Raw genomic sequence first — 11,915 nt, 5'->3', positions numbered from 1 at the left:
ATGCTATGGCCACAACCTCAAATGCACCCCGTAGAAGTAGAAATAAATTGTGTACCCAAGATTTTGTACACAGCAATCCAACACAATTGAAACCAACGACTATCAATCCCTCCTCAGAAGCTTCAACCACGATCGACGGCCGGCGTCATTTGGATCATGCGCTTCAACGCGCGACTCAACGCGGAGCCTGCCTCACGCGCGAAACCAGCCTGCCGCAGCCGGGGTTCGAATCCTGCCTCGCCTCTATTTCCTTTTTTTTTGGGATCACGGGCGCCGGCTAGGGCTGGCTCTTCGACTTCCTGCCGATCGCCGGCAGATCAAAGGGCCTCCGCCCTGAGCGCCTCCGCCCAAAGTGCCGGACGGCAGCAACCCCGCCGCAGCCGTCCTCCCGCGAATCCCCAGCGTCGCCCTCGCCTCCCGCCGAACCCGCCCTTCGCCGGCGCCACGAGTGGCGCACGCCTCACCACCCGCGAACCCGACCTGCGCCGCCGCCCCGCCCTGCGGGCTTAGGCCGCCGCCGCCAGCGCGCGGGCAGCGGGCTCCGGCTGAGATGGGGCCATGGGGGAAGAAGAATGGCAGCCGGCCCCGCCCCGAGGCAGATCCGCAGCCGGCGCAGCACAATGCCTCAGCAAGGAAGGCCGACGCCCCAGCGCTCCGTCCCTCGAAGACCAGCGCCGTCCTCCACATATAGCGCCAGCCGGTTCACGCGGCGAACGGCGACCGGCACAACCGGCGCTGCCCCTCGGTACAAGCCTACAAGAGGCTGCACCCTGTCCAGTGCGGCCCCTCCCACAGTAAGTTTATCCCCTCTGCCTCCTGCCACTAGGGATTAGGCGATTGGGATTCAGATCCATACAGGAATATTGTGCTACTGCTACCAAGATTTGGGCAACCGCATTGATGTGAAATTTTTGCGTTTCATATATTAGGGCCGATTTATGCATATGCATCGGGAGATTCGTAGATGTACGCCCAGAACTGGATAAGCTTGCAGAACATGGATATTTGGTGAAAGATGACAGTACTAGCCTTTTGGTTCTGAACTTATTTGTTTCACCTTCTCATTGTCCTATTATGAATTTCATCTCTGCTTGGCTATAGGTATTCCAGAAGGATATAGCTAGCTGAAAGAATTATGTTTGTGTTTTCTTTGGATGTTTGATGAAATTCATAATAGGGATGTCGTCTCTTGTTTGTGTAGCCAGAGAATGGTGTGCGTCACCTTCTCACCCTCCTTTCCTATTTTTTGGAGTATTTACTGCTTTTGTTCTTTTTAGTTCACTTCCCATTTTCCTCAAATTGACTATGCCTTGGGTTACTAACCTGCTCATCATGCTGCCCGACATTGACACTGGGAGTACCAGCCTGCTCATCATGCAAAGTTGTATTGTTTCATGGATAAGCCTTACAATACACAATTTGCAAAGTTGTATTGTTCATACATACAGGAGCTGCGCCAACCTCACTGTTCTTCTCCATAGAGGACAAGCTACTCTTGCGTATGGATTTCCACAGTTGGTTGCATTTCTTTTTTCAAGGAAGCTATTATGACATTGGCAAGGCTGGGTTTGTAAGCAGCAGTACACAAATTAGATGTGGCACGTGAAAGGTGAGAAGTGCTTCCAATTCTTCATGGTTTCAACAACAGTCTTCCAATTCTTTTATATTTTGGTTCCAGATGCTTTGTTGCTCATTTGCATTGCGAAAGCATTTCTTCTTTTGTAGTGGAATTGACAATGTAAGGATTCCATTCGGTTTTTCCAATTCATACTAACTAATCTATACTCGGCAATCCCATTTCTTTGCATGCTTTGGTTTCTATATAAAAGATATTAGAGTTGCAATCCCATTTAGAGTTTGAAAAATTACAGCACTTGTTGGAGTGCACGGGAATTAAACTTTGGCTCAAGTTCCTCCTCCCCGCTACCTTTTGCTCGATCCACGGCACCGCTGCTCAGGAACATTGCTGCTGCTGGTTGAAGAGAGGAGGAGCCGTACGGAGACATGTTACCTGTACGAACCACCAGTACAAATACAACCTGCACTCTCTTGTGCTCCTGCTGTTTTATATGATACAGTGATTTGCAGGGACATTTTGCATGATGCCTACTGTATTGTTTTAAATCTGTTAATAGTCAAATAGAGTTTCTAACCTATGTACATGTTGAGAGATTCCTCGAGGCCACCACGCCTGTGGTTATGCCCAGCTGCTCCTCCAAGGTAATGGAAGATACACCTCTTCGTTTTAGTAGTTTGGTTGTTCTTAATTCAACGATGTACTGCTAGAACCACAAAATGAACATCTGCAATTAGTTGTCTTACAGTATTGTAAACAGTGAACATTAGCTCAAGTTTCAGTTGTGCAGAAGCTTTTTATGTTAAGATTGTTCTTCTAGCGGTGATTGTGTTCATATGCTCATTCAATATTTGTAAAAACAAAGACTGAACAAAACTGGTTTACAAGTTCAGAGTTCAGATGCGGATCAGTTTCAGTCCCTGTTGTACCATTTGAGATGTTCTTCACCTGCTTTTGTTCTGCATTACATTCAGATTGATCTGTAGCACAGCATTGTCCTGAAATTTTACTTTTCGTAAGGTTCTTAGGTACCCCCATTGTCCTATAAATTCTCTTGACTGGTTTTGCAATGTGATAATGTCTTTTCGTTTACTAATAGGTTGAGAATATCATCATTGTTCCTCTTCATTCCGTACTTATATTCTACTTGTCTTCCCAGATATGAGACCTCCGCACATTCTAGATAACTATATTGTTAGAAATTGATCTAAGCTGTTAGGGATCGGTAATTTTTTATTACAATTATCTCGCTGCTATTTCTTTCAAGCAAAATTATCTTGCATAACCTTCTGGAATCTGAGGTTTATCTGAAGCTAAAGTTGAGATGATCAGTGAGCCAGCTTAAGAACTTCTGGTGTGATCATTTAAATTGTTTTTTACCTAAAAGCTTTCGTGCAATAAGTTTTGTGTAATATGCTGTGCTAAAATTGCCTTGTTTATCTTTTGTCACGGAGCCAGGGCTTTATGTCTGGAAGTGATATTCTTAAGGTAAGAAAGATGGATTTAAGCTACTGACCAGTGTACAGTCCAATGTAGGATGATTGTCCACTTTCTTTTTATGCATATTCTCTTAATTCACTGTCCGTTTCGAAACAAAAATTATCAGACTATTTTTTCTATTACTTGATTCTACTTTTTGTACTTCTAAAATGCACCCGTAGCGTTAGCACGGGCACCCATAGGTAAAGTCCAATGTCGAAGTGCACATGTCCGTAGTCTCCATTCTGCTCTTATATCTATCTATATATGAGATTATTAAATGATGGTCTGATGAATGAAAAAAAAAACTTATCCTGTGGAGTACTTTCTTATTTGTGCTGATGCAAAGCTGAAAATTGGAGCAGCATGAGATTCAGTTTTCAGTTCTGACTGAATCCTTATTAACTTTTGATTTAATTCTGATTAGCTACCGGTTCATATGCTGTCAGTGACTCTGTTTTAAGTGTTTCTAACTATGCCTGTCCATGCCCATTCTAGGAATCAAAGATTGATAACTAGCCTTTTGATACCATAGCCTTTTGATTCAAATATTGATAAGGTGCTTTGACGGTATCAGTGCTACAATTAGATACCATAGCCTTTTGATTTTTTGTTACCCTTATTAGCTAAGGGTATTGTAGTAAATTTGCCGCCCCTCATGGTAACTAAGGGTATTGTAGTCATTCTCGATCTTTGCTTTTAATTCAGAGTTTCAGACATACGTGTTCATAGCTATTCAGGGGAAGCATTAGTTTTGTGTTAATGATAGTGCTTTTGGAGTCCGTGTTTATTTTAATTTGCGCTACGCCCAATTATGAACTTATTTGTTTCACCTTCTCATTGTCCTATTATGAATTTCCTCTGTGCTTGGCTATAGGTATTCCAGAAGGATATAGCTAGCTGAAAGAATTATGTTTGTGTTTTCTTTGGAATTGGATGTTTGATGAAATTCATAATAGGGATGTCGTCTCTTGTTTGTGTAGCCAGAGAATGGTGTGCGTCACCTTCTCACCCTCCTTTCCTATTTTTTGGAGTATTTACTGCTTTTGTTCTTTTTAGTTCACTTCCCATTTTCCTCAAATTGACTATGCCTTGGGTTACTAACCTGCTCATCATGCTTCCCGACATTGACACTGGGAGTACCAGCCTGCTCATCATGCAAAGTTTTTTCCCTCTTTCTAAGACCAATTTATCTTCCTGCGCATGGCTCTTCCTTATAGATTCAATTGCTGAATAATGGTTATCAGGTTATGGAACGGCCATAGCTTTCACTACTATGACATTCTAGCTCCAGTTATACTTGTTAGTAATAGATGTGCTATGAACAATGATTTTATAGTGTTGGCAATTGAATCACATTTGATCTTGCGATATCTAAATATAATGATTTAATTATGCTTGTTTTCTATGAATAAAAAAGAGGACTGCAATATCATAATCAAGGATAGTAAATTAGCTTGGAAAAGTGGCATTACTTATTTTGAATATCTTAAACCTATGATGTTGGGAAAATGATGGCACATTTATTGGCAACTCAAAGACATGGTAAAAGATGGGGGCTACTGAAGTTTTGCAGCCATGTACGGTATGTGGCAATAGGAACCTTTTTGGATGGTTAGCAAATTATCCTTTTAGTAAGATGTCATTTTTGGTGTGTTTTTCATGTTGTTACACTCTTCTGTGTTCTCATCATCAGGTGGAAACCTAATCTCTATTAGGTGGAAATGTATTCTCTATACATGTACTAACCATAAAGAAAATATATTTAGAAATTAGAATTTATAATGTAGGATTGGGCTTGAAATATTTGGACAGAAACAAGGTGTACCTCCAAAAATCCCTGCATTTAGTTGAGCTCTTGCTATGCTTGGGTGGATTTCGTTCTTTGTTTGTATAGGATTGGCTTCCTCTTCTGTGGAGATCAAGGTGATTTGATTGCCATATGTAGGGAAAGGAAGAATAACTGAATTGGCAGGTAAGTTTGAAAATCCATAACCAAACATTTTGATGCTGTACCAAACAAAGAACATGTTGTGAATCTAGGCAAACTATACTTTCTGTTTGTCTATGTTTACAGTTTTCAAAAAAAATGGAAGCGCTACAATGTTTGTCATGACTGATGACAATGGATGTTAATTGGTCAGTATGGTGTGCATATCTGATAATGCAACCAACTCTTGCCAATACATGGCTCCTGCTTTGACTGTAGTCATTAGATTCTCTGTTGAAATTTTTTATTTTATCAGTTCTTACTTCCGGAAAAGACTACATAGCTTGTGAGGCGAACGCCCCAGGGCCGCTACCAGTGTGCATCCAGATAAGCGGGAATATTATAACTTGTTTTGGTCTGGTGTATCCATTTGCTCTGGTGCGATTCGCACAAGGAATAAGTTAGGTTGTGTTGGTACTATTTGGATTTACTGTTTAGTCGAACCAGGTATAGTTTGCTTCCATGTGACAACTTAATTCCAATTTATTTTATTGTCTTGTACTACCAGAATTTTTGTTTACATTAAGGCACGATTGCTTCAATAGGAAAGCATCAGAGTCACATCTTCTGAACTTTACTCGTGCATAAAGAAACGGTTTCACACTAATTGCTTTGGTGAAATTACAAAGTATATAACCTTGACCTCTATTTTGGGTATGCTACCGTTCTCAAATTACTATACTTTTATACATATTCTTTTGTTTTTGTGTACAATTGCAGTGGCCCACATTGCACCCATTTTTTGTTGCCTTGTCTTTCATAATGTATTCGTGCAGGTATATGAGTTCATTCTATCAGCAGAGTTTCACCTAGCAGCTAGAGCATTGAGTGGAGCTGGCGGATAATCTACAAGTATATACCTTTTCCTCCTCTTCGTGTGCATGTATCTTATCCTTCTGTATGAAGAGAATACTAATCTAGAAGACATAGCTAAAAGGGAAAAAAATGCTAAGACCCAAAACTTATAGGCAAAAAATAAAAAAAAATGCATACTTCCACTGTTCTTTTCTTTGATGTTTGCAGAGTTGAGTTAGTACATTCTGACCCACGCCGAGCAGAGCTTGGATCGAGTCTCCATGTTAGTATGTTATGAGAAAATCATTGGTTTTAAAATTTTAATTTTGATTTTGCTTTATGGATGTGTTTGTATAATAAACATAATAACTCTGTCCTTTATGTGAAACATATATTTCTTAGTTTGGACTAGGGATCATGTGTTGCTTGGGGTATGTTTTAAATTTATTCGTGGCGTTATCACGGGTACCTTACTAGTCATAAGTAAAAGCATCGATTTAGATCAACTTCAAGTTCAATTATCATGTGAGGGTCCAAGCCGCTCATGACCGTGAGCACGATTGATATATTAGTTTTACCCACCTCTAAAAATTGCATTTGTAGGGGCGGGTCACCCTCTTACCCACCCCTGAAAATTGGGTGCCCCTACAAATGGCATTTTTAGGAGAGGGTCATCCCCTCACCCTGTGCAAAGTAGTGTGGTTAAACCTATACATGAGCCCATGTCAAGAGCAGTACCTTGGAATTAAAATCTCACATTCACACTGTAAAATTTTATCGATATTGATCGAAATTTGTTGGAGATGACTTAATATGACTGACAATTACTCTGTACAAAGCAGTGTGGCTAGACCTGTACATGGGCCTCATGTTAAGAGCCGGATCCTGAAATTAAAACATTGCGTTCACACTATAAAATTTTATCGAAATTGACCGAAATTTATTAGAGATGACTCAGTATGATTGACAGCTACTCTATGCAAAAGCAATGTGGTTAGACCTACACATGAGCCCCATATCAAGAGCCGGACCGTGAAATTAAATCCTCGCGTTCACACTATAAAATTTTATCAAAATTGACCGATTTTTTTTTGAAATGACTCTGTATAATTGTAGCTACTCTATGTAAAATAATAGGACAAGATCTACATTATAAAAAAATTAGAAAAAATTCTTATTGGTTGTAACCATAGTTTGGCTAATAATTTATTATGTTATGAGTTCAAATATTTGAGTTGAATTGGTGTGTGGTGGTGATTCGGAGTGGAGTGAAGTCTTATAGTTTGTCTCATCAAAATGGAGTAGCGATAATGCTAATAGTAAGACGTCCGACCGAATCGAAATATCGGACAGCCCACTCATCACGTGTCCAGTTCTCCAGACCACGCGTACCTGCCTTCTCTATCCTTCCATTGTTCTTTTTACTTTTTTTCTCGGCCGCGTTTCTCCACCGCGCATGCCCCTACTCTTCTGCTCCCAGGCCCAGCACACGTCGCCTCCCAAGTCCCAACGCTGCAGGGTTGCAGGCCGTGCTTTTCCCTGTGCCGCGCGCTTCCCTTATCGCTGTCGGCGGCGGCCACGGCCATGGCGACGAGTGCGGAGCTGGCCCTGCTCGCGAGCGCGACGAAGCTGCAAGTAGATCTGCCGGCTGGAGCTCCTCTCCCGTGGTGGGCGCCGCGACGTCGACGGGCCCTCGAGCACCATCCCGTCAGCGTCGCAGAAGAACGCCAACACCTACCTGCCGGCCTCCAACAGAGCCATCGCCGCCGTGGCCGGCGGCGCCTGCTCCCACGGCTCGCCTTTGGGAGCACCACAGCTGCTTTCTTCTATGTTGCAGTAGATTTTTTTTTAATGTAGAAATAGTTGATTCGAGACGTTAGTGTCGAGATTCATATTGCCGCAGGGGTGTTCTTTTAGCTAGTTGATTTTGTGGAGGAGTTTTTTTTTCTTCATATGAATTTGATGTTGTTTTGATGTTGCACGTTTTTTGAATGAATATTGTATGAAACAGAGCTATATGATGTTGCGGTGGAAATTTACTCTTTCACTTCCGGATATTTTGATGTGTCTCAGTATGTGTTTTTCGATGTTTGTAAATATTAATATTTTATGTTGCAAGCGTTGTATTTTTAATGTTGTAACGGAACGTCCCATAAAAAATCATATCAGATGTCCAGGTACTAGCAGTCCCGATGAAGTAGTGTGAGTATAGTTTAGTTTCCAACCTATTTGCAGGTGATCCGATAAAAAATCGTATCGGATGTCCAGGTACTAGCAATCCCGATGAAGTAGTGTGAGTATAGTTTGGTTTCCAACCTATTTGCAGGTGATCCACCGTAGAGAGGTCTAGATAGAGTTAAAGTTCCTCAGATTGAGCGCACAAGTGCTCGAATTAAGGTGTCCCACCGACAAATAAAATGCAAGGCACTTAGTAGAGGGAGAGAGCGTTAGAGAGCGTTTCCCTTCCTCTTTTCCCCGTCTACAGTAGAGAGAAGAGGAGAGGGAGACTGCGATGCGCACGCCGCTTCCGGCGGCGATTCCATCGCCCCCTTTCTTCTTCGTCGACGGTCTCGGCGGCAGAGAGGGAGGTGAGTTGTGGAATCGTCGCGCGGATGTATATAGCTTAAGGTAGATGGCTGCTTAGGGTTAGGTTTTGCTCGCCGTTGAGGTCCGACGGTGGAGCTAGGGTTCCGGGGGTGGCCGTGGTGTAGAATAATGGTGTTCCTTTTGCTGCTGGCCGCTGTCGGAGGCGCGGTGGAGAGGAGTTTGTTCCTTCTGTCAATTGCTGGCGACGACGAAGCGGCAGAGAGGATTTTGCTACTCCGGGCAGATCTGGGTGAGCTTGCTCTTCTTGATTTGCTCTGTGAGTTTGGTGTTGGTGTAGGAGTCCGTTGCTTGGCATCTTGGAGGTGTCGGCAGCCCGATGCAGAGGGATTGCTGCTGGGTTTGTGGTTTGACGGTGGGTGGATCTGCGCACTGGTTTCGTCGCCGGCGAGGTGTGCTGGTCCTAGGCCAGGGGAGCATGGGGTGCGTCCCGGGCCGATGCTCCTTCTTGGTTTTGTTCTTTGGCGGCTCGTTTCAAAGCCTTGTGCGATGGTGCTTCCACTGGCCTTGGTGCTGCTGCCGTTCTTCTCCAGCTCCAGCGATGGCTTTGGCGATGACAGAGGGGATCACGGGGCGGCGTTTGGTGGCGTACACAGAAGATCTCGAGGACTTGGTTGATATTTCTTTTTTTCTTAGGGTTTTTGTGTAAGATGGCTTGGACAGCTACCATTCTGTATCCTGCTAGAATGTGCCTGTATGGGTTTGTATGTGTACGTTTGCCTTAAGTAATGCAGGTATGTTTGATAAAAAAATGCAAGGCACTTGGATTTATTGGTTGGAATAAACTGCAAACTACTCATGATTGTGTGGAACAAGGAGAACGCGGCGCAGGCCCGCTGCTCCACGGTTGCCGCACGCGCAGGCCACCGCTCGCAGTGGAGGAGCGGTCGCCGGAGAAAAAAAGGGAAGGCCGTGTAGGCTGCTGCCTCCATGGTCGCCGCTCACGCAGGCCACCCTTCGCACATGGATCGCTCCTCCACAGCCGCCGCGCTTGCAACCCCGCGAGCCTGGCCTCCCCTGCATCGGCAGGGCCGAGGGAAGCGAGAGCAGCGCCTTTGGCGCTGCGGGGGAGGCGTGGCAGCGGCGGCCAGCGCGGGATGCGGCCGCGGGCAAGGCGTGGCGGTGCACAAGCTGCAGCAGGGGCAGAAGGAGGCTCGCTGTCAAGCCTGGCCTCCCCTGCATCGGCAGGGCCGAGGGAAGCGGGAGCAGTGCCTTTGGCGCTGCGGGGGAGGCGCGGCGGCGGCCAGCGCGGGATGCGGCCGCGGTCAAGGTGTGGCGGTGCACAGGTTGCAGCAGGGGCAGAAGGAGGCTCGCAGTCAAGCCTGGCCTCCCCTGCATCGGCAGGGCCGAGGGAAGCGGGAGCAGCGCCTTTGGCGCTGCGGGGGAGGCGTGGCGGCGGCCAGCGCAGGATGCGGCCGCGGTGAAAGGCCCTTGTTTGGTTTTGGTAATTGAGTGACAACTTAGGTGGACTAATAAGTGTTTATGTTGAGATACACAGGAGATTAGTCCACACAAAGACACTAGTATGAGCAACATGTGCCATGGTGGAGAAATGACTAAGGGTTGATGCTATGCTCATATAGTGTGATTGAGGAGAAGATCAAGACAAGGCTTTGCTTGATGGACTGGTTGCAATGGAGAAGGGCAAGTCAAGGCTTTGAAGCGAGGGACCGCGAGGCGGTGAAGCTTGGGCAAGATTTGGCGCCGATGGACCGAGGCAACGGTGAAAAGCGAGCAAGGTCAAGATCGATGGACCAAAGAGGTCATGTGATGATATGGAGTGGATCATATCATTTAAGAAAGATCAAGCCAAGTGTGGACTCATGATGATGATCAAAAGGCTTGATGGAGTTTGGTGCTTGTGTGGCATCAACATTTGGGAAGATGAAATGGAATGCGCAAGGCAAAGGTATGACTTGTAGGGCATTTCATTTCACCGGTCAAAGGTTGTGTAGAGAAGTGCATGACTGGATTTAGGATAGATGACCGTACTATCAAGAGGGGCAAACTTGTTTGCATATCGGTCATCTAGTGCCACTTGAGCGATCTAACATTGCGATGTTGCTAGGATCGAGTGACGTGGTGAGATCAAGTGAAAGTTATTTGAAAATGATTGTGAAAAGCTAACACACATGCACATGGTGTTGTTCACGTGGTGGTGTTGGCACATTTGCAAAGAAGAAAGAGTTAGAGTTGATGTTTATCAATTTGGGGAAGCAAGAAAGGCTTTTCGGTGTTCTTCGGAGATTAGGTTGGTTCTTGTAGTGAAATACTGCTTTGATCCATTGTGTTTTGGATCAAATATTCGGCTGGGTTGTGTAGCCCTCTGAATAAGCTTTCCATAGAGTCCAAGACCACCAAATTTGGACATTAGAGCTAAGAGTTATGGCCGTTTTACCGAGGTACATTTCTGCTGGAAATAGACCTGCGGACGGTCCGCTCCTAGGGGCGGACGGTCCGCCGTTATCTCGGATGTGCTCAAACAGAACTATTTTTGGCTCTGTTGGTGGTCCAAAATGAACTGCGGACCGTCCGGTCCATGGGGGCGGACGGTCCGCCTTTAAAAGCTGAAACGGGCGCAGAAACTTGGTTGTTCTGTCTTGGGTGTCCAAATTGTACTGCGGACGGTCCGGCCCTTGGGGCGGACGGTCCGCCTCCTACTGAAAATTCTGGGACAGAAACACTGCGGTTTCTGTGTGTGCTCACTTTTTGAACGGCAGACGGTCCGCCCCTGGGGAGCGGACAGTCCGCCGGTCACTTCCAGATTTAGTCAGAGACATTTGCAAATCGGTTGGTTCGAAGTTTTGAACCGCGGACGGTCCGCCCGGGGCTCTAACGGTCGACTCTGACACATAATCATTGCAGTTCTAGCCGTTGGTTTTGAATGGCGGACGGTCCGGTCTCTGTGAGGCGGACAGTCTGCGAAAACTCTATTTTCACGGGATTTGAGTGTAACGGCTAGTTTGGGGCCTACCTCTATAAATAGAGGGTGTGGCCGGCCATTTGAGGTTGCTGAGCACCTTGGGGACTTGGTGTCCATATGTGAGATTGCTTGAGAGCCCTCTACTCACTCTAACTTGATAGTAATCATCCGATCGAGTGAGAGAGCGATTCTAGTGCGATTGCTTTGAGAGATTGCATCGAGTGGCACTAGGTGATCGTGTTGCAAGCCGTGTGCTTGTTACTCTTGGAGGTTGCCACCTCCTAGATGGTTTGGTGGCAAGAGGCTCCGTTGAAGCCCGCAAGAAGATTGTGCGGTGCTTCGGAGAAGAGATTGTGAGGGGTATTGTGCTCACCCCGCGGAAGCCGCGAAGAGCAACTCTAGTTGAGCGAGACGTGAAGAGCAACAAGTGGTCCGGCCGGATCATGTACTAGAGCTCGGTGTGAGCACTCCACATGGGAGAGTGTGACTTGAGAGTCACCACTAGCAAGAGGATCGGCGGCAACCTCGGAGCTTGTCTCAACGGGGAT

The 11,915-nt window shown here is 45.6% G+C and overlaps 1 long non-coding RNA gene across 2 annotated transcripts; it reads left to right on the top strand.

Annotated features, from left to right (window-relative positions):
• The first annotated feature begins 251 nt into the window (after nucleotides 1-251).
• Nucleotides 252-7,903, top strand: LOC120676289. Of its 2 annotated transcripts, XR_005675764.1 has the most exons (3): nucleotides 252-794; nucleotides 930-5,897; nucleotides 6,069-7,903. It is a non-coding gene; the product is annotated as an uncharacterized LOC120676289 (long non-coding RNA). The 2 variants fall into 2 exon arrangements; XR_005675756.1 differs by having other exon boundaries at nucleotides 256-794; nucleotides 930-7,856.
• The last annotated feature ends 4,012 nt before the right edge of the window (nucleotides 7,904-11,915 follow it).

The sequence above is a fragment of the Panicum virgatum genome, chromosome 2K (assembly GCF_016808335.1).
Source record: "Panicum virgatum strain AP13 chromosome 2K, P.virgatum_v5, whole genome shotgun sequence".
NCBI lineage: Eukaryota > Viridiplantae > Streptophyta > Magnoliopsida > Poales > Poaceae > Panicum > Panicum virgatum.
This window is presented reverse-complemented; position numbering and strand designations above follow the sequence as displayed.